Below are 24,736 nucleotides of genomic sequence, written 5' to 3' on the forward strand. Positions count from 1 at the left end.
CTTTAAACAGCTTGTCAGGCCGAATGAGTTACTTTTTCTCATTTTGCCTGTAACTGCCCAGCAGTACATCCCAGCATCACCAAACCACATTCACATGCAGGGGGTGAGAAGCTACACCACATATATGAGATTCAGGCCTCTAGCACGTTCTGCTGGCTTGCAATCACTAAATCTAACAGTTATTGCTTAAAAAGTTGTTTCAGGCCGAATAGAGTGCAATTGTGAACATTGCCCACAACTGCCCTACAATGAACCACATATGCACCAAACCACCTAAAAAGTGCTTCAAACAGCTTGTCAGGCCGAATGAGTTACTTTTTCTCATTTTGCCTGTAACTGCCCAGCAGTACATCCCAGCATCACCAAACCACATTCACATGCAGGGGGTGAGAAGCTACACCACATATATGAGATTCAGGCCTCTAGCACGTTCTGCTGGCTTGCAATCACTAAATCTAACAGTTATTGCTTAAAAAGTTGTTTCAGGCCGAATAGAGTGCAATTGTGAACATTGCCCACAACTGCCCTACAATGAACCACATATGCACCAAACCACCTAAAAAGTGCTTTAAACAGCTTGTCAGGCCGAATGAGTTACTTTTTCTCATTTTGCCTGTAACTGCCCAGCAGTACATCCCAGCATCACCAAACCACATTCACATGCAGGGGGTGAGAAGCTACACCACATATATGAGATTCAGGCCTCTAGCACGTTCTGCTGGCTTGCAATCACAAAATCTAACAGTTATTGCTTAAAAAGTTGTTTCAGGCCGAATAGAGTGCAATTGTGAACATTGCCCACAACTGCCCTACAATGAACCACATATGCACCAAACCACCTAAAAAGTGCTTTAAACAGCTTGTCAGGCCGAATGAGTTACTTTTTCTCATTTTGCCTGTAACTGCCCAGCAGTACATCCCAGCATCACCAAACCACATTCACATGCAGGGGGTGAGAAGCTACACCACATATATGAGATTCAGGCCTCTAGCACGTTCTGCTGGCTTGCAATCACTAAATCTAACAGTTATTGCTTAAAAAGTTAATTCAGGCCGAATAGAGTGCAATTGTGAACATTGCCCACAACTGCCCGACAATGAACCACATATGCACCAAACCACCTAAAAAGTGCTTTAAACAGCTTGTCAGGCCGAATGAGTTACTTTTTCTCATTTTGCCTGTAACTGCCCAGCAGTACATCCCAGCATCACCAAACCACATTCACATGCAGGGGGTGAGAAGCTACACCACATATATGAGATTCAGGCCTCTAGCACGTTCTGCTGGCTTGCAATCACTAAATCTAACAGTTATTGCTTAAAAAGTTAATTCAGGCCGAATAGAGTGCAATTGTGAACATTGCCCACAACTGCCCTACAATGAACCACATATGCACCAAACCACCTAAAAAGTGCTTTAAACAGCTTGTCAGGCCGAATGAGTTACTTTTTCTCATTTTGCCTGTAACTGCCCAGCAGTACATCCCAGCATCACCAAACCACATTCACATGCAGGGGGTGAGAAGCTACACCACATATATGAGATTCAGGCCTCTAGCACGTTCTGCTGGCTTGCAATCACTAAATCTAACAGTTATTGCTTAAAAAGTTGTTTCAGGCCGAATAGAGTGCAATTGTGAACATTGCCCACAACTGCCCTACAATGAACCACATATGCACCAAACCACCTAAAAAGTGCTTCAAACAGCTTGTCAGGCCGAATGAGTTACTTTTTCTCATTTTGCCTGTAACTGCCCAGCAGTACATCCCAGCATCACCAAACCACATTCACATGCAGGGGGTGAGAAGCTACACCACATATATGAGATTCAGGCCTCTAGCACGTTCTGCTGGCTTGCAATCACTAAATCTAACAGTTATTGCTTAAAAAGTTGTTTCAGGCCGAATAGAGTGCAATTGTGAACATTGCCCACAACTGCCCTACAATGAACCACATATGCACCAAACCACCTAAAAAGTGCTTTAAACAGCTTGTCAGGCCGAATGAGTTACTTTTTCTCATTTTGCCTGTAACTGCCCAGCAGTACATCCCAGCATCACCAAACCACATTCACATGCAGGGGGTGAGAAGCTACACCACATATATGAGATTCAGGCCTCTAGCACGTTCTGCTGGCTTGCAATCACAAAATCTAACAGTTATTGCTTAAAAAGTTGTTTCAGGCCGAATAGAGTGCAATTGTGAACATTGCCCACAACTGCCCTACAATGAACCACATATGCACCAAACCACCTAAAAAGTGCTTTAAACAGCTTGTCAGGCCGAATGAGTTACTTTTTCTCATTTTGCCTGTAACTGCCCAGCAGTACATCCCAGCATCACCAAACCACATTCACATGCAGGGGGTGAGAAGCTACACCACATATATGAGATTTAGGCCTCTAGCACGTTCTGCTGGCTTGCAATCACTAAATCTAACAGTTATTGCTTAAAAAGTTGTTTCAGACCAAATAGAGTGCAATTGTGAACATTGCCCACAACTGCCCTACAATGAACCACATATGCACCAAACCACCTAAAAAGTGCTTTAAACAGCTTGTCAGGCCGAATGAGTTACTTTTTCTCATTTTGCCTGTAACTGCCCAGCAGTACATCCCAGCATCACCAAACCACATTCACATGCAGGGGGTGAGAAGCTACACCACATATATGAGATTCAGGCCTCTAGCACGTTCTGCTGGCTTGCAATCACTAAATCTAACAGTTATTGCTTAAAAAGTTAATTCAGGCCGAATAGAGTGCAATTGTGAACATTGCCCACAACTGCCCTACAATGAACCACATATGCACCAAACCACCTAAAAAGTGCTTTAAACAGCTTGTCAGGCCGAATGAGTTACTTTTTCTCATTTTGCCTGTAACTGCCCAGCAGTACATCCCAGCATCACCAAACCACATTCACATGCAGGGGGTGAGAAGCTACACCACATATATGAGATTTAGGCCTCTAGCACGTTCTGCTGGCTTGCAATCACTAAATCTAACAGTTATTGCTTAAAAAGTTGTTTCAGGCCGAATAGAGTGCAATTGTGAACATTGCCCACAACTGCCCTACAATGAACCACATATGCACCAAACCACCTAAAAAGTGCTTTAAACAGCTTGTCAGGCCGAATGAGTTACTTTTTCTCATTTTGCCTGTAACTGCCCAGCAGTACATCCCAGCATCACCAAACCACATTCACATGCAGGGGGTGAGAAGCTACACCACATATATGAGATTTAGGCCTCTAGCACGTTCTGCTGGCTTGCAATCACTAAATCTAACAGTTATTGCTTAAAAAGTTGTTTCAGGCCGAATAGAGTGCAATTGTGAACATTGCCCACAACTGCCCTACAATGAACCACATATGCACCAAACCACCTAAAAAGTGCTTTAAACAGCTTGTCAGGCCGAATGAGTTACTTTTTCTCATTTTGCCTGTAACTGCCCAGCAGTACATCCCAGCATCACCAAACCACATTCACATGCAGGGGGTGAGAAGCTACACCACATATATGAGATTCAGGCCTCTAGCACGTTCTGCTGGCTTGCAATCACTAAATGTAACAGTTATTGCTTAAAAAGTTAATTCAGGCCGAATAGAGTGCAATTGTGAACATTGCCCACAACTGCCCTACAATGAACCACATATGCACCAAACCACCTAAAAAGTGCTTTAAACAGCTTGTCAGGCCGAATGAGTTACTTTTTCTCATTTTGCCTGTAACTGCCCAGCAGTACATCCCAGCATCACCAAACCACATTCACATGCAGGGGGTGAGAAGCTACACCACATATATGAGATTTAGGCCTCTAGCACGTTCTGCTGGCTTGCAATCACTAAATCTAACAGTTATTGCTTAAAAAGTTGTTTCAGGCCGAATAGAGTGCAATTGTGAACATTGCCCACAACTGCCCTACAATGAACCACATATGCACCAAACCACCTAAAAAGTGCTTTAAACAGCTTGTCAGGCCGAATGAGTTACTTTTTCTCATTTTGCCTGTAACTGCCCAGCAGTACATCCCAGCATCACCAAACCACATTCACATGCAGGGGGTGAGAAGCTACACCACATATATGAGATTTAGGCCTCTAGCACGTTCTGCTGGCTTGCAATCACTAAATCTAACAGTTATTGCTTAAAAAGTTGTTTCAGGCCGAATAGAGTGCAATTGTGAACATTGCCCACAACTGCCCTACAATGAACCACATATGCACCAAACCACCTAAAAAGTGCTTTAAACAGCTTGTCAGGCCGAATGAGTTACTTTTTCTCATTTTGCCTGTAACTGCCAAGCAGTACATCCCAGCATCACCAAACCACATTCACATGCAGGGAGTGAGAAGCTACACCACATATATGAGATTTAGGCCTATAGCACGTTCTGCTGGCTTGCAATCACTAAATCTAACAGTTATTGCTTAAAAAGTTGTTTCAGGCCGAATAGAGTGCAATCGTGAACATTGCCCACAACTGCCCTACAATGAACCACATATGCACCAAACCACCTAAAAAGTGCTTTAAACAGCTTGTCAGGCCGAATGAGTTACTTTTTCTCATTTTGCCTGTAACTGCCAAGCAGTACATCCCAGCATCACCAAACCACATTCACATGCAGGGGGTGAGAAGCTACACCAAATATATGAGATTTAGGCCTCTAGCACGTTCTGCTGGCTTGCAATCACTAAATCTAACAGTTATTGCTTAAAAAGTTAATTCAGGCCGAATAGAGTGCAATTGTGAATATTGCCCACAACTGCCCTACAATGAACCACATATGCACCAAACCACCTAAAAAGTGCTTTAAACAGCTTGTCAGGCCGAATGAGTTACTTTTTCTCATTTTGCCTGTAACTGCCCAGCAGTACATCCCAGCATCACCAAACCACATTCACATGCAGGGGGTGAGAAGCTACACCACATATATGAGATTCAGGCCTCTAGCACGTTCTGCTGGCTTGCAATCACTAAATCTAACAGTTATTGCTTAAAAAGTTAATTCAGGCCGAATAGAGTGCAATTGTGAACATTGCCAACAACTGCCCTACAATGAACCACATATGCACCAAACCACCTAAAAAGTGCTTTAAACAGCTTGTCAGGCCGAATGAGTTACTTTTTCTCATTTTGCCTGTAACTGCCCAGCAGTACATCCCAGCATCACCAAACCACATTCACATGCAGGGGGTGAGAAGCTACACCACATATATGAGATTCAGGCCTCTAGCACGTTCTGCTGGCTTGCAATCACTAAATCTAACAGTTATTGCTTAAAAAGTTGTTTCAGGCCGAATAGAGTGCAATTGTGAACATTGCCCACAACTGCCCTACAATGAACCACATATGCACCAAACCACCTAAAAAGTGCTTTAAACAGCTTGTCAAGCCGAATGAGTTACTTTTTCTCATTTTGCCTCTAACTGCCCAGCAGTACATCCCAGCATCACCAAACCACATTCACATGCAGGGGGTGAGAAGCTACACCACATATATGAGATTTAGGCCTCTAGCACGTTCTGCTGGCTTGCAATCACTAAATCTAACAGTTATTGCTTAAAAAGTTGTTTCAGACCAAATAGAGTGCAATTGTGAACATTGCCCACAACTGCCCTACAATGAACCACATATGCACCAAACCACCTAAAAAGTGCTTTAAACAGCTTGTCAGGCCGAATGAGTTACTTTTTCTCATTTTGCCTCTAACTGCCCAGCAGTACATCCCAGCATCACCAAACCACATTCACATGCAGGGAGTGAGAAGCTACACCACATATATGAGATTTAGGCCTATAGCACGTTCTGCTGGCTTGCAATCACTAAATCTAACAGTTATTGCTTAAAAAGTTGTTTCAGGCCGAATAGAGTGCAATTGTGAACATTGCCCACAACTGCCCTACAATGAACCACATATGCACCAAACCACCTAAAAAGTGCTTTAAACAGCTTGTCAGGCCGAATGAGTTACTTTTTCTCATTTTGCCTCTAACTGCCCAGCAGTACATCCCAGCATCACCAAACCACATTCACATGCAGGGGGTGAGAAGCTACACCACATATATGAGATTCAGGCCTCTAGCACGTTCTGCTGGCTTGCAATCACTAAATCTAACAGTTATTGCTTAAAAAGTTAATTCAGGCCGAATAGAGTGCAATTGTGAACATTGCCCACAACTGCCCTACAATGAACCACATATGCACCAAACCACCTAAAAAGTGCTTTAAACAGCTTGTCAGGCCGAATGAGTTACTTTTTCTCATTTTGCCTGTAACTGCCCAGCAGTACATCCCAGCATCACCAAACCACATTCACATGCAGGGGGTGAGAAGCTACACCACATATATGAGATTCAGGCCTCTAGCACGTTCTGCTGGCTTGCAATCACTAAATCTAACAGTTATTGCTTAAAAAGTTGTTTCAGGCCGAATAGAGTGCAATTGTGAACATTGCCCACAACTGCCCGACAATGAACCACATATGCACCAAACCACCTAAAAAGTGCTTTAAACAGCTTGTCAGGCCGAATGAGTTACTTTTTCTCATTTTGCCTGTAACTGCCCAGCAGTACATCCCAGCATCACCAAACCACATTCACATGCAGGGGGTGAGAAGCTACACCACATATATGAGATTTAGGCCTCTAGCACGTTCTGCTGGCTAACAGTTATTGCTTAAAAAGTTGTTTCAGACCAAATAGAGTGCAATTGTGAACATTGCCCACAACTGCCCTACAATGAACCACATATGCACCAAACCACCTAAAAAGTGCTTTAAAGAGCTTGTCAGGCCGAATGAGTTACTTTTTCTCATTTTGCCTGTAACTGCCCAGCAGTACATCCCAGCATCACCAAACCACATTCACATGCAGGGAGTGAGAAGCTACACCACATATATGAGATTTAGGCCTATAGCACGTTCTGCTGGCTTGCAATCACTAAATCTAACAGTTATTGCTTAAAAAGTTGTTTCAGGCCGAATAGAGTGCAATCGTGAACATTGCCCACAACTGCCCTACAATGAACCACATATGCACCAAACCACCTAAAAAGTGCTTTAAACAGCTTGTCAGGCCGAATGAGTTACTTTTTCTCATTTTGCCTGTAACTGCCAAGCAGTACATCCCAGCATCACCAAACCACATTCACATGCAGGGGGTGAGAAGCTACACCAAATATATGAGATTTAGGCCTCTAGCACGTTCTGCTGGCTTGCAATCACTAAATCTAACAGTTATTGCTTAAAAAGTTAATTCAGGCCGAATAGAGTGCAATTGTGAATATTGCCCACAACTGCCCTACAATGAACCACATATGCACCAAACCACCTAAAAAGTGCTTTAAACAGCTTGTCAGGCCGAATGAGTTACTTTTTCTCATTTTGCCTGTAACTGCCCAGCAGTACATCCCAGCATCACCAAACCACATTCACATGCAGGGGGTGAGAAGCTACACCACATATATGAGATTCAGGCCTCTAGCACGTTCTGCTGGCTTGCAATCACTAAATCTAACAGTTATTGCTTAAAAAGTTAATTCAGGCCGAATAGAGTGCAATTGTGAACATTGCCAACAACTGCCCTACAATGAACCACATATGCACCAAACCACCTAAAAAGTGCTTTAAACAGCTTGTCAGGCCGAATGAGTTACTTTTTCTCATTTTGCCTGTAACTGCCCAGCAGTACATCCCAGCATCACCAAACCACATTCACATGCAGGGGGTGAGAAGCTACACCACATATATGAGATTCAGGCCTCTAGCACGTTCTGCTGGCTTGCAATCACTAAATCTAACAGTTATTGCTTAAAAAGTTGTTTCAGGCCGAATAGAGTGCAATTGTGAACATTGCCCACAACTGCCCTACAATGAACCACATATGCACCAAACCACCTAAAAAGTGCTTCAAACAGCTTGTCAGGCCGAATGAGTTACTTTTTCTCATTTTGCCTGTAACTGCCCAGCAGTACATCCCAGCATCACCAAACCACATTCACATGCAGGGGGTGAGAAGCTACACCACATATATGAGATTCAGGCCTCTAGCACGTTCTGCTGGCTTGCAATCACTAAATCTAACAGTTATTGCTTAAAAAGTTGTTTCAGGCCGAATAGAGTGCAATTGTGAACATTGCCCACAACTGCCCTACAATGAACCACATATGCACCAAACCACCTAAAAAGTGCTTTAAACAGCTTGTCAGGCCGAATGAGTTACTTTTTCTCATTTTGCCTCTAACTGCCCAGCAGTACATCCCAGCATCACCAAACCACATTCACATGCAGGGGGTGAGAAGCTACACCACATATATGAGATTCAGGCCTCTAGCACGTTCTGCTGGCTTGCAATCACTAAATCTAACAGTTATTGCTTAAAAAGTTAATTCAGGCCGAATAGAGTGCAATTGTGAACATTGCCCACAACTGCCCTACAATGAACCACATATGCACCAAACCACCTAAAAAGTGCTTTAAACAGCTTGTCAGGCCGAATGAGTTACTTTTTCTCATTTTGCCTGTAACTGCCCAGCAGTACATCCCAGCATCACCAAACCACATTCACATGCAGGGGGTGAGAAGCTACACCACATATATGAGATTCAGGCCTCTAGCACGTTCTGCTGGCTTGCAATCACTAAATCTAACAGTTATTGCTTAAAAAGTTGTTTCAGGCCGAATAGAGTGCAATTGTGAACATTGCCCACAACTGCCCTACAATGAACCACATATGCACCAAACCACCTAAAAAGTGCTTTAAACAGCTTGTCAAGCCGAATGAGTTACTTTTTCTCATTTTGCCTCTAACTGCCCAGCAGTACATCCCAGCATCACCAAACCACATTCACATGCAGGGGGTGAGAAGCTACACCACATATATGAGATTTAGGCCTCTAGCACGTTCTGCTGGCTTGCAATCACTAAATCTAACAGTTATTGCTTAAAAAGTTGTTTCAGACCAAATAGAGTGCAATTGTGAACATTGCCCACAACTGCCCTACAATGAACCACATATGCACCAAACCACCTAAAAAGTGCTTTAAACAGCTTGTCAGGCCGAATGAGTTACTTTTTCTCATTTTGCCTCTAACTGCCCAGCAGTACATCCCAGCATCACCAAACCACATTCACATGCAGGGAGTGAGAAGCTACACCACATATATGAGATTTAGGCCTATAGCACGTTCTGCTGGCTTGCAATCACTAAATCTAACAGTTATTGCTTAAAAAGTTGTTTCAGGCCGAATAGAGTGCAATTGTGAACATTGCCCACAACTGCCCTACAATGAACCACATATGCACCAAACCACCTAAAAAGTGCTTTAAACAGCTTGTCAGGCCGAATGAGTTACTTTTTCTCATTTTGCCTCTAACTGCCCAGCAGTACATCCCAGCATCACCAAACCACATTCACATGCAGGGGGTGAGAAGCTACACCACATATATGAGATTCAGGCCTCTAGCACGTTCTGCTGGCTTGCAATCACTAAATCTAACAGTTATTGCTTAAAAAGTTAATTCAGGCCGAATAGAGTGCAATTGTGAACATTGCCCACAACTGCCCTACAATGAACCACATATGCACCAAACCACCTAAAAAGTGCTTTAAACAGCTTGTCAGGCCGAATGAGTTACTTTTTCTCATTTTGCCTGTAACTGCCCAGCAGTACATCCCAGCATCACCAAACCACATTCACATGCAGGGGGTGAGAAGCTACACCACATATATGAGATTCAGGCCTCTAGCACGTTCTGCTGGCTTGCAATCACTAAATCTAACAGTTATTGCTTAAAAAGTTGTTTCAGGCCGAATAGAGTGCAATTGTGAACATTGCCCACAACTGCCCGACAATGAACCACATATGCACCAAACCACCTAAAAAGTGCTTTAAACAGCTTGTCAGGCCGAATGAGTTACTTTTTCTCATTTTGCCTGTAACTGCCCAGCAGTACATCCCAGCATCACCAAACCACATTCACATGCAGGGGGTGAGAAGCTACACCACATATATGAGATTTAGGCCTCTAGCACGTTCTGCTGGCTAACAGTTATTGCTTAAAAAATTGTTTCAGACCAAATAGAGTGCAATTGTGAACATTGCCCACAACTGCCCTACAATGAACCACATATGCACCAAACCACCTAAAAAGTGCTTTAAAGAGCTTGTCAGGCCGAATGAGTTACTTTTTCTCATTTTGCCTGTAACTGCCCAGCAGTACATCCCAGCATCACCAAACCACATTCACATGCAGGGAGTGAGAAGCTACACCACATATATGAGATTTAGGCCTATAGCACGTTCTGCTGGCTTGCAATCACTAAATCTAACAGTTATTGCTTAAAAAGTTGTTTCAGGCCGAATAGAGTGCAATCGTGAACATTGCCCACAACTGCCCTACAATGAACCACATATGCACCAAACCACCTAAAAAGTGCTTTAAACAGCTTGTCAGGCCGAATGAGTTACTTTTTCTCATTTTGCCTGTAACTGCCAAGCAGTACATCCCAGCATCACCAAACCACATTCACATGCAGGGGGTGAGAAGCTACACCAAATATATGAGATTTAGGCCTCTAGCACGTTCTGCTGGCTTGCAATCACTAAATCTAACAGTTATTGCTTAAAAAGTTAATTCAGGCCGAATAGAGTGCAATTGTGAATATTGCCCACAACTGCCCTACAATGAACCACATATGCACCAAACCACCTAAAAAGTGCTTTAAACAGCTTGTCAGGCCGAATGAGTTACTTTTTCTCATTTTGCCTGTAACTGCCCAGCAGTACATCCCAGCATCACCAAACCACATTCACATGCAGGGGGTGAGAAGCTACACCACATATATGAGATTCAGGCCTCTAGCACGTTCTGCTGGCTTGCAATCACTAAATCTAACAGTTATTGCTTAAAAAGTTGTTTCAGGCCGAATAGAGTGCAATTGTGAACATTGCCCACAACTGCCCTACAATGAACCACATATGCACCAAACCACCTAAAAAGTGCTTCAAACAGCTTGTCAGGCCGAATGAGTTACTTTTTCTCATTTTGCCTGTAACTGCCCAGCAGTACATCCCAGCATCACCAAACCACATTCACATGCAGGGGGTGAGAAGCTACACCACATATATGAGATTCAGGCCTCTAGCACGTTCTGCTGGCTTGCAATCACTAAATCTAACAGTTATTGCTTAAAAAGTTGTTTCAGGCCGAATAGAGTGCAATTGTGAACATTGCCCACAACTGCCCTACAATGAACCACATATGCACCAAACCACCTAAAAAGTGCTTTAAACAGCTTGTCAGGCCGAATGAGTTACTTTTTCTCATTTTGCCTCTAACTGCCCAGCAGTACATCCCAGCATCACCAAACCACATTCACATGCAGGGGGTGAGAAGCTACACCACATATATGAGATTCAGGCCTCTAGCACGTTCTGCTGGCTTGCAATCACTAAATCTAACAGTTATTGCTTAAAAAGTTAATTCAGGCCGAATAGAGTGCAATTGTGAACATTGCCCACAACTGCCCTACAATGAACCACATATGCACCAAACCACCTAAAAAGTGCTTCAAACAGCTTGTCAGGCCGAATGAGTTACTTTTTCTCATTTTGCCTGTAACTGCCCAGCAGTACATCCCAGCATCACCAAACCACATTCACATGCAGGGGGTGAGAAGCTACACCACATATATGAGATTCAGGCCTCTAGCACGTTCTGCTGGCTTGCAATCACTAAATCTAACAGTTATTGCTTAAAAAGTTGTTTCAGGCCGAATAGAGTGCAATTGTGAACATTGCCCACAACTGCCCTACAATGAACCACATATGCACCAAACCACCTAAAAAGTGCTTTAAACAGCTTGTCAGGCCGAATGAGTTACTTTTTCTCATTTTGCCTGTAACTGCCCAGCAGTACATCCCAGCATCACCAAACCACATTCACATGCAGGGGGTGAGAAGCTACACCACATATATGAGATTCAGGCCTCTAGCACGTTCTGCTGGCTTGCAATCACAAAATCTAACAGTTATTGCTTAAAAAGTTGTTTCAGGCCGAATAGAGTGCAATTGTGAACATTGCCCACAACTGCCCTACAATGAACCACATATGCACCAAACCACCTAAAAAGTGCTTTAAACAGCTTGTCAGGCCGAATGAGTTACTTTTTCTCATTTTGCCTGTAACTGCCCAGCAGTACATCCCAGCATCACCAAACCACATTCACATGCAGGGGGTGAGAAGCTACACCACATATATGAGATTTAGGCCTCTAGCACGTTCTGCTGGCTTGCAATCACTAAATCTAACAGTTATTGCTTAAAAAGTTGTTTCAGACCAAATAGAGTGCAATTGTGAACATTGCCCACAACTGCCCTACAATGAACCACATATGCACCAAACCACCTAAAAAGTGCTTTAAACAGCTTGTCAGGCCGAATGAGTTACTTTTTCTCATTTTGCCTGTAACTGCCCAGCAGTACATCCCAGCATCACCAAACCACATTCACATGCAGGGGGTGAGAAGCTACACCACATATATGAGATTCAGGCCTCTAGCACGTTCTGCTGGCTTGCAATCACTAAATCTAACAGTTATTGCTTAAAAAGTTAATTCAGGCCGAATAGAGTGCAATTGTGAACATTGCCCACAACTGCCCTACAATGAACCACATATGCACCAAACCACCTAAAAAGTGCTTTAAACAGCTTGTCAGGCCGAATGAGTTACTTTTTCTCATTTTGCCTGTAACTGCCCAGCAGTACATCCCAGCATCACCAAACCACATTCACATGCAGGGGGTGAGAAGCTACACCACATATATGAGATTTAGGCCTCTAGCACGTTCTGCTGGCTTGCAATCACTAAATCTAACAGTTATTGCTTAAAAAGTTGTTTCAGGCCGAATAGAGTGCAATTGTGAACATTGCCCACAACTGCCCTACAATGAACCACATATGCACCAAACCACCTAAAAAGTGCTTTAAACAGCTTGTCAGGCCGAATGAGTTACTTTTTCTCATTTTGCCTGTAACTGCCCAGCAGTACATCCCAGCATCACCAAACCACATTCACATGCAGGGGGTGAGAAGCTACACCACATATATGAGATTTAGGCCTCTAGCACGTTCTGCTGGCTTGCAATCACTAAATCTAACAGTTATTGCTTAAAAAGTTGTTTCAGGCCGAATAGAGTGCAATTGTGAACATTGCCCACAACTGCCCTACAATGAACCACATATGCACCAAACCACCTAAAAAGTGCTTTAAACAGCTTGTCAGGCCGAATGAGTTACTTTTTCTCATTTTGCCTGTAACTGCCCAGCAGTACATCCCAGCATCACCAAACCACATTCACATGCAGGGGGTGAGAAGCTACACCACATATATGAGATTCAGGCCTCTAGCACGTTCTGCTGGCTTGCAATCACTAAATGTAACAGTTATTGCTTAAAAAGTTAATTCAGGCCGAATAGAGTGCAATTGTGAACATTGCCCACAACTGCCCTACAATGAACCACATATGCACCAAACCACCTAAAAAGTGCTTTAAACAGCTTGTCAGGCCGAATGAGTTACTTTTTCTCATTTTGCCTGTAACTGCCCAGCAGTACATCCCAGCATCACCAAACCACATTCACATGCAGGGGGTGAGAAGCTACACCACATATATGAGATTTAGGCCTCTAGCACGTTCTGCTGGCTTGCAATCACTAAATCTAACAGTTATTGCTTAAAAAGTTGTTTCAGGCCGAATAGAGTGCAATTGTGAACATTGCCCACAACTGCCCTACAATGAACCACATATGCACCAAACCACCTAAAAAGTGCTTTAAACAGCTTGTCAGGCCGAATGAGTTACTTTTTCTCATTTTGCCTGTAACTGCCCAGCAGTACATCCCAGCATCACCAAACCACATTCACATGCAGGGGGTGAGAAGCTACACCACATATATGAGATTTAGGCCTCTAGCACGTTCTGCTGGCTTGCAATCACTAAATCTAACAGTTATTGCTTAAAAAGTTGTTTCAGGCCGAATAGAGTGCAATTGTGAACATTGCCCACAACTGCCCTACAATGAACCACATATGCACCAAACCACCTAAAAAGTGCTTTAAACAGCTTGTCAGGCCGAATGAGTTACTTTTTCTCATTTTGCCTGTAACTGCCAAGCAGTACATCCCAGCATCACCAAACCACATTCACATGCAGGGAGTGAGAAGCTACACCACATATATGAGATTTAGGCCTATAGCACGTTCTGCTGGCTTGCAATCACTAAATCTAACAGTTATTGCTTAAAAAGTTGTTTCAGGCCGAATAGAGTGCAATCGTGAACATTGCCCACAACTGCCCTACAATGAACCACATATGCACCAAACCACCTAAAAAGTGCTTTAAACAGCTTGTCAGGCCGAATGAGTTACTTTTTCTCATTTTGCCTGTAACTGCCAAGCAGTACATCCCAGCATCACCAAACCACATTCACATGCAGGGGGTGAGAAGCTACACCAAATATATGAGATTTAGGCCTCTAGCACGTTCTGCTGGCTTGCAATCACTAAATCTAACAGTTATTGCTTAAAAAGTTAATTCAGGCCGAATAGAGTGCAATTGTGAATATTGCCCACAACTGCCCTACAATGAACCACATATGCACCAAACCACCTAAAAAGTGCTTTAAACAGCTTGTCAGGCCGAATGAGTTACTTTTTCTCATTTTGCCTGTAACTGCCCAGCAGTACATCCCAGCATCACCAAACCACATTCACATGCAGGGGGTGAGAAGCTACACCACATATATGAGATTCAGGCCTCTAGCACGTTCTGCTGGCTTGCAATCACTAAATCTAACAGTTATTGCTTAAAAAGTTAATTCAGGCCGAATAGAGTGCAATTGTGAACATTGCCAACAACTGCCCTACAATGAACCACATATGCACCAAACCACCTAAAAAGTGCTTTAAACAGCTTGTCAGGCCGAATGAGTTACTTTTTCTCATTTTGCCTGTAACTGCCCAGCAGTACATCCCAGCATCACCAAACCACATTCACATGCAGGGGGTGAGAAGCTACACCACATATATGAGATTCAGGCCTCTAGCACGTTCTGCTGGCTTGCAATCACTAAATCTAACAGTTATTGCTTAAAAAGTTGTTTCAGGCCGAATAGAGTGCAATTGTGAACATTGCCCACAACTGCCCTACAATGAACCACATATGCACCAAACCACCTAAAAAGTGCTTTAAACAGCTTGTCAAGCCGAATGAGTTACTTTTTCTCATTTTGCCTCTAACTGCCCAGCAGTACATCCCAGCATCACCAAACCACATTCACATGCAGGGGGTGAGAAGCTACACCACATATATGAGATTTAGGCCTCTAGCACGTTCTGCTGGCTTGCAATCACTAAATCTAACAGTTATTGCTTAAAAAGTTGTTTCAGACCAAATAGAGTGCAATTGTGAACATTGCCCACAACTGCCCTACAATGAACCACATATGCACCAAACCACCTAAAAAGTGCTTTAAACAGCTTGTCAGGCCGAATGAGTTACTTTTTCTCATTTTGCCTCTAACTGCCCAGCAGTACATCCCAGCATCACCAAACCACATTCACATGCAGGGAGTGAGAAGCTACACCACATATATGAGATTTAGGCCTATAGCACGTTCTGCTGGCTTGCAATCACTAAATCTAACAGTTATTGCTTAAAAAGTTGTTTCAGGCCGAATAGAGTGCAATTGTGAACATTGCCCACAACTGCCCTACAATGAACCACATATGCACCAAACCACCTAAAAAGTGCTTTAAACAGCTTGTCAGGCCGAATGAGTTACTTTTTCTCATTTTGCCTCTAACTGCCCAGCAGTACATCCCAGCATCACCAAACCACATTCACATGCAGGGGGTGAGAAGCTACACCACATATATGAGATTCAGGCCTCTAGCACGTTCTGCTGGCTTGCAATCACTAAATCTAACAGTTATTGCTTAAAAAGTTAATTCAGGCCGAATAGAGTGCAATTGTGAACATTGCCCACAACTGCCCTACAATGAACCACATATGCACCAAACCACCTAAAAAGTGCTTTAAACAGCTTGTCAGGCCGAATGAGTTACTTTTTCTCATTTTGCCTGTAACTGCCCAGCAGTACATCCCAGCATCACCAAACCACATTCACATGCAGGGGGTGAGAAGCTACACCACATATATGAGATTCAGGCCTCTAGCACGTTCTGCTGGCTTGCAATCACTAAATCTAACAGTTATTGCTTAAAAAGTTGTTTCAGGCCGAATAGAGTGCAATTGTGAACATTGCCCACAACTGCCCGACAATGAACCACATATGCACCAAACCACCTAAAAAGTGCTTTAAACAGCTTGTCAGGCCGAATGAGTTACTTTTTCTCATTTTGCCTGTAACTGCCCAGCAGTACATCCCAGCATCACCAAACCACATTCACATGCAGGGGGTGAGAAGCTACACCACATATATGAGATTTAGGCCTCTAGCACGTTCTGCTGGCTAACAGTTATTGCTTAAAAAGTTGTTTCAGACCAAATAGAGTGCAATTGTGAACATTGCCCACAACTGCCCTACAATGAACCACATATGCACCAAACCACCTAAAAAGTGCTTTAAAGAGCTTGTCAGGCCGAATGAGTTACTTTTTCTCATTTTGCCTGTAACTGCCCAGCAGTACATCCCAGCATCACCAAACCACATTCACATGCAGGGAGTGAGAAGCTACACCACATATATGAGATTTAGGCCTATAGCACGTTCTGCTGGCTTGCAATCACTAAATCTAACAGTTATTGCTTAAAAAGTTGTTTCAGGCCGAATAGAGTGCAATCGTGAACATTGCCCACAACTGCCCTACAATGAACCACATATGCACCAAACCACCTAAAAAGTGCTTTAAACAGCTTGTCAGGCCGAATGAGTTACTTTTTCTCATTTTGCCTGTAACTGCCAAGCAGTACATCCCAGCATCACCAAACCACATTCACATGCAGGGGGTGAGAAGCTACACCAAATATATGAGATTTAGGCCTCTAGCACGTTCTGCTGGCTTGCAATCACTAAATCTAACAGTTATTGCTTAAAAAGTTAATTCAGGCCGAATAGAGTGCAATTGTGAATATTGCCCACAACTGCCCTACAATGAACCACATATGCACCAAACCACCTAAAAAGTGCTTTAAACAGCTTGTCAGGCCGAATGAGTTACTTTTTCTCATTTTGCCTGTAACTGCCCAGCAGTACATCCCAGCATCACCAAACCACATTCACATGCAGGGGGTGAGAAGCTACACCACATATATGAGATTCAGGCCTCTAGCACGTTCTGCTGGCTTGCAATCACTAAATCTAACAGTTATTGCTTAAAAAGTTAATTCAGGCCGAATAGAGTGCAATTGTGAACATTGCCAACAACTGCCCTACAATGAACCACATATGCACCAAACCACCTAAAAAGTGCTTTAAACAGCTTGTCAGGCCGAATGAGTTACTTTTTCTCATTTTGCCTGTAACTGCCCAGCAGTACATCCCAGCATCACCAAACCACATTCACATGCAGGGGGTGAGAAGCTACACCACATATATGAGATTCAGGCCTCTAGCACGTTCTGCTGGCTTGCAATCACTAAATCTAACAGTTATTGCTTAAAAAGTTGTTTCAGGCCGAATAGAGTGCAATTGTGAACATTGCCCACAACTGCCCTACAATGAACCACATATGCACCAAACCACCTAAAAAGTGCTTCAAACAGCTTGTCAGGCCGAATGAGTTACTTTTTCTCATTTTGCCTGTAACTGCCCAGCAGTACATCCCAGCATCACCAAACCACATTCACATGCAGGGGGTGAGAAGCTACACCACATATATGAGATTCAGGCCTCTAGCACGTTCTGCTGGCTTGCAATCACTAAATCTAACAGTTATTGCTTAAAAAGTTGTTTCAGGCCGAATAGAGTGCAATTGTGAACATTGCCCACAACTGCCCTACAATGAACCACATATGCACCAAACCACCTAAAAAGTGCTTTAAACAGCTTGTCAGGCCGAATGAGTTACTTTTTCTCATTTTGCCTCTAACTGCCCAGCAGTACATCCCAGCATCACCAAACCACATTCACATGCAGGGGGTGAGAAGCTACACCACATATATGAGATTCAGGCCTCTAGCACGTTCTGCTGGCTTGCAATCACTAAATCTAACAGTTATTGCTTAAAAAGTTAATTCAGGCCGAATAGAGTGCAATTGTGAACATTGCCCACAACTGCCCTACAATGAACCACATATGCACCAAACCACCTAAAAAGTGCTTTAAACAGCTTGTCAGGCCGAATGAGTTACTTTTTCTCATTTTGCCTGTAACTGCCCAGCAGTACATCCCAGCATCACCAAACCACATTCACATGCAGGGGGTGAGAAGCTACACCACATATATGAGATTCAGGCCTCTAGCACGTTCTGCTGGCTTGCAATCACTAAATCTAACAGTTATTGCTTAAAAAGTTGTTTCAGGCCGAATAGAGTGCAATTGTGAACATTGCCCACAACTGCCCTACAATGAACCACATATGCACCAAACCACCTAAAAAGTGCTTTAAACAGCTTGTCAAGCCGAATGAGTTACTTTTTCTCATTTTGCCTGTAACTGCCCAGCAGTACATCCCAGCATCACCAAACCACATTCACATGCAGGGGGTGAGAAGCTACACCACATATATGAGATTTAGGCCTCTAGCACGTTCTGCTGGCTTGCAATCACTAAATCTAACAGTTATTGCTTAAAAAGTTGTTTCAGACCAAATAGAGTGCAATTGTGAACATTGCCCACAACTGCCCTACAATGAACCACATATGCACCAAACCACCTAAAAAGTGCTTTAAACAGCTTGTCAGGCCGAATGAGTTACTTTTTCTCATTTTGCCTCTAACTGCCCAGCAGTACATCCCAGCATCACCAAACCACATTCACATGCAGGGAGTGAGAAGCTACACCACATATATGAGATTTAGGCCTATAGCACGTTCTGCTGGCTTGCAATCACTAAATCTAACAGTTATTGCTTAAAAAGTTGTTTCAGGCCGAATAGAGTGCAATTGTGAACATTGCCCACAACTGCCCTACAATGAACCACATATGCACCAAACCACCTAAAAAGTGCTTTAAACAGCTTGTCAGGCCGAATGAGTTACTTTTTCTCATTTTGCCTCTAACTGCCCAGCAGTACATCCCAGCATCACCAAACCACATTCACATGCAGGGGGTGAGAAGCTACACCACATATATGAGATTCAGGCCTCTAGCACGTTCTGCTGGCTTGCAATCACTAAATCTAACAGTTATTGCTTAAAAAGTTAATTCAGGCCGAATAGAGTGCAATTGTGAACATTGCCCACAACTGCCCTACAATGAACCACATATGCACCAAACCACCTAAAAAGTGCTTTAAACAGCTTGTCAGGCCGAATGAGTTACTTTTTCTCATTTTGCCTGTAACTGCCCAGCAGTACATCCCAGCATCACCAAACCACATTCACATGCAGGGGGTGAGAAGCTACACCACATATATGAGATTCAGGCCTCTAGCACGTTCTGCTGGCTTGCAATCACTAAATCTAACAGTTATTGCTTAAAAAGTTGTTTCAGGCCGAATAGAGTGCAATTGTGAACATTGCCCACAACTGCCCGACAATGAACCACATATGCACCAAACCACCTAAAAAGTGCTTTAAACAGCTTGTCAGGCCGAATGAGTTACTTTTTCTCATTTTGCCTGTAACTGCCCAGCAGTACATCCCAGCATCACCAAACCACATTCACATGCAGGGGGTGAGAAGCTACACCACATATATGAGATTTAGGCCTCTAGCACGTTCTGCTGGCTAACAGTTATTGCTTAAAAAATTGTTTCAGACCAAATAGAGTGCAATTGTGAACATTGCCCACAACTGCCCTACAATGAACCACATATGCACCAAACCACCTAAAAAGTGCTTTAAAGAGCTTGTCAGGCCGAATGAGTTACTTTTTCTCATTTTGCCTGTAACTGCCCAGCAGTACATCCCAGCATCACCAAACCACATTCACATGCAGGGAGTGAGAAGCTACACCACATATATGAGATTTAGGCCTATAGCACGTTCTGCTGGCTTGCAATCACTAAATCTAACAGTTATTGCTTAAAAAGTTGTTTCAGGCCGAATAGAGTGCAATCGTGAACATTGCCCACAACTGCCCTACAATGAACGACATATGCACCAAACCACCTAAAAAGTGCTTTAAACAGCTTGTCAGGCCGAATGAGTTACTTTTTCTCATTTTGCCTGTAACTGCCAAGCAGTACATCCCAGCATCACCAAACCACATTCACATGCAGGGGGTGAGAAGCTACACCAAATATATGAGATTTAGGCCTCTAGCACGTTCTGCTGGCTTGCAATCACTAAATCTAACAGTTATTGCTTAAAAAGTTAATTCAGGCCGAATAGAGTGCAATTGTGAATATTGCCCACAACTGCCCTACAATGAACCACATATGCACCAAACCACCTAAAAAGTGCTTTAAACAGCTTGTCAGGCCGAATGAGTTACTTTTTCTCATTTTGCCTGTAACTGCCCAGCAGTACATCCCAGCATCACCAAACCACATTCACATGCAGGGGGTGAGAAGCTACACCACATATATGAGATTCAGGCCTCTAGCACGTTCTGCTGGCTTGCAATCACTAAATCTAACAGTTATTGCTTAAAAAGTTGTTTCAGGCCGAATAGAGTGCAATTGTGAACATTGCCCACAACTGCCCTACAATGAACCACATATGCACCAAACCACCTAAAAAGTGCTTCAAACAGCTTGTCAGGCCGAATGAGTTACTTTTTCTCATTTTGCCTGTAACTGCCCAGCAGTACATCCCAGCATCACCAAACCACATTCACATGCAGGGGGTGAGAAGCTACACCACATATATGAGATTCAGGCCTCTAGCACGTTCTGCTGGCTTGCAATCACTAAATCTAACAGTTATTGCTTAAAAAGTTGTTTCAGGCCGAATAGAGTGCAATTGTGAACATTGCCCACAACTGCCCTACAATGAACCACATATGCACCAAACCACCTAAAAAGTGCTTTAAACAGCTTGTCAGGCCGAATGAGTTACTTTTTCTCATTTTGCCTCTAACTGCCCAGCAGTACATCCCAGCATCACCAAACCACATTCACATGCAGGGGGTGAGAAGCTACACCACATATATGAGATTCAGGCCTCTAGCACGTTCTGCTGGCTTGCAATCACTAAATCTAACAGTTATTGCTTAAAAAGTTAATTCAGGCCGAATAGAGTGCAATTGTGAACATTGCCCACAACTGCCCTACAATGAACCACATATGCACCAAACCACCTAAAAAGTGCTTTAAACAGCTTGTCAGGCCGAATGAGTTACTTTTTCTCATTTTGCCTGTAACTGCCCAGCAGTACATCCCAGCATCACCAAACCACATTCACATGCAGGGGGTGAGAAGCTACACCACATATATGAGATTCAGGCCTCTAGCACGTTCTGCTGGCTTGCAATCACTAAATCTAACAGTTATTGCTTAAAAAGTTGTTTCAGGCCGAATAGAGTGCAATTGTGAACATTGCCCACAACTGCCCTACAATGAACCACATATGCACCAAACCACCTAAAAAGTGCTTTAAACAGCTTGTCAAGCCGAATGAGTTACTTTTTCTCATTTTGCCTCTAACTGCCCAGCAGTACATCCCAGCATCACCAAACCACATTCACATGCAGGGGGTGAGAAGCTACACCACATATATGAGATTTAGGCCTCTAGCACGTTCTGCTGGCTTGCAATCACTAAATCTAACAGTTATTGCTTAAAAAGTTGTTTCAGACCAAATAGAGTGCAATTGTGAACATTGCCCACAACTGCCCTACAATGAACCACATATGCACCAAACCACCTAAAAAGTGCTTTAAACAGCTTGTCAGGCCGAATGAGTTACTTTTTCTCATTTTGCCTCTAACTGCCCAGCAGTACATCCCAGCATCACCAAACCACATTCACATGCAGGGAGTGAGAAGCTACACCACATATATGAGATTTAGGCCTATAGCACGTTCTGCTGGCTTGCAATCACTAAATCTAACAGTTATTGCTTAAAAAGTTGTTTCAGGCCGAATAGAGTGCAATCGTGAACATTGCCCACAACTGCCCTACAATGAACCACATATGCACCAAACCACCTAAAAAGTGCTTTAAACAGCTTGTCAGGCCGAATGAGTTACTTTTTCTCATTTTGCCTGTAACTGCCCAGCAGTACATCCCAGCATCACCAAACCACATTCACATGCAGGGGGTGAGAAGCTACACCACATATATGAGATTCAGGCCTCTAGCACGTTCTGCTGGCTTGCAATCACTAAATCTAACAGTTATTGCTTAAAAAGTTGTTTCAGGCCGAATAGAGTGCAATTGTGAACATTGCCCACAACTGCCCTACAATGAACCACATATGCACCAAACCACCTAAAAAGTGCTTTAAACAGCTTGTCAGGCCGAATGAGTTACTTTTTCTCATTTTGCCTGTAACTGCCCAGCAGTACATCCCAGCATCACCAAACCACATTCACATGCAGTGGGTGAGAAGCTACACCACATATATGAGATTCAGGCCTCTAGCACGTTCTGCTGGCTTGCAATCACTAAATCTAACAGTTATTGCTTAAAAAGTTGTTTCAGGCCGAATAGAGTGCAATTGTGAACATTGCCCACAACTGCCCTACAATGAACCACATATGCACCAAACCACCTAAAAAGTGCTTTAAACAGCTTGTCAGGCCGAATGAGTTACTTTTTCTCATTTTGCCTCTAACTGCCCAGCAGTACATCCCAGCATCACCAAACCACATTCACATGCAGGGGGTGAGAAGCTACACCACATATATGAGATTCAGGCCTCTAGCACGTTCTGCTGGCTTGCAATCACTAAATCTAACAGTTATTGCTTAAAAAGTTAATTCAGGCCGAATAGAGTGCAATTGTGAACATTGCCCACAACTGCCCTACAATGAACCACATATGCACCAAACCACCTAAAAAGTGCTTTAAACAGCTTGTCAGGCCGAATGAGTTACTTTTTCTCATTTTGCCTGTAACTGCCCAGCAGTACATCCCAGCATCACCAAACCACATTCACATGCAGGGGGTGAGAAGCTACACCACATATATGAGATTCAGGCCTCTAGCACGTTCTGCTGGCTTGCAATCACTAAATCTAACAGTTATTGCTTAAAAAGTTGTTTCAGGCCGAATAGAGTGCAATTGTGAACATTGCCCACAACTGCCCGACAATGAACCACATATGCACCAAACCACCTAAAAAGTGCTTTAAACAGCTTGTCAGGCCGAATGAGTTACTTTTTCTCATTTTGCCTGTAACTGCCCAGCAGTACATCCCAGCCTCACCAAACCACATTCACATGCAGGGGGTGAGAAGCTACACCACATATATGAGATTCAGGCCTCTAGCACGTTCTGCTGGCTTGCAATCACTAAATCTAACAGTTATTGCTTAAAAAGTTAATTCAGGCCGAATAGAGTGCAATTGTGAACATTGCCCACAACTGCCCTACAATGAACCACATATGCACCAAACCACCTAAAAAGTGCTTTAAACAGCTTGTCAGGCCGAATGAGTTACTTTTTCTCATTTTGCCTGTAACTGCCCAGCAGTACATCCCAGCATCACCAAACCACATTCACATGCAGGGGGTGAGAAGCTACACCACATATATGAGATTCAGGCCTCTAGCACGTTCTGCTGGCTTGCAATCACTAAATCTAACAGTTATTGCTTAAAAAGTTGTTTCAGGCCGAATAGAGTGCAATTGTGAACATTGCCCACAACTGCCCGACAATGAACCACATATGCACCAAACCACCTAAAAAGTGCTTTAAACAGCTTGTCAGGCCGAATGAGTTACTTTTTCTCATTTTGCCTGTAACTGCCCAGCAGTACATCCCAGCATCACCAAACCACATTCACATGCAGGGGGTGAGAAGCTACACCAAATATATGAGATTTAGGCCTCTAGCACGTTCTTCTGGCTTGCAATCACTAAATCTAACAGTTATTGCTTAAAAAGTTGTTTCAGGCCGAATAGAGTGCAATTGTGAACATTGCCCACAACTGCCCTACAATGAACCACATATGCACCAAACCACCTAAAAAGTGCTTTAAACAGCTTGTCAGGCCGAATGAGTTACTTTTTCTCATTTTGCCTGTAACTGCCCAGCAGTACATCCCAGCATCACCAAACCACATTCACATGCAGGGGGTGAGAAGCTACACCACATATATGAGATTCAGGCCTCTAGCACGTTCTGCTGGCTTGCAATCACTAAATCTAACAGTTATTGCTTAAAAAGTTAATTCAGGCCGAATAGAGTGCAATTGTGAACATTGCCCACAACTGCCCTACAATGAACCACATATGCACCAAACCACCTAAAAAGTGCTTTAAACAGCTTGTCAGGCCGAATGAGTTACTTTTTCTCATTTTGCCTGTAACTGCCCAGCAGTACATCCCAGCATCACCAAACCACATTCACATGCAGGGGGTGAGAAGCTACACCACATATATGAGATTTAGGCCTCTAGCACGTTCTGCTGGCTTGCAATCACTAAATCTAACAG

The sequence above is a fragment of the Dunckerocampus dactyliophorus genome, chromosome 14 (genome assembly GCF_027744805.1).
Source record: "Dunckerocampus dactyliophorus isolate RoL2022-P2 chromosome 14, RoL_Ddac_1.1, whole genome shotgun sequence".
In the NCBI taxonomy this organism is placed as follows: Eukaryota; Metazoa; Chordata; class Actinopteri; order Syngnathiformes; family Syngnathidae; genus Dunckerocampus; species Dunckerocampus dactyliophorus.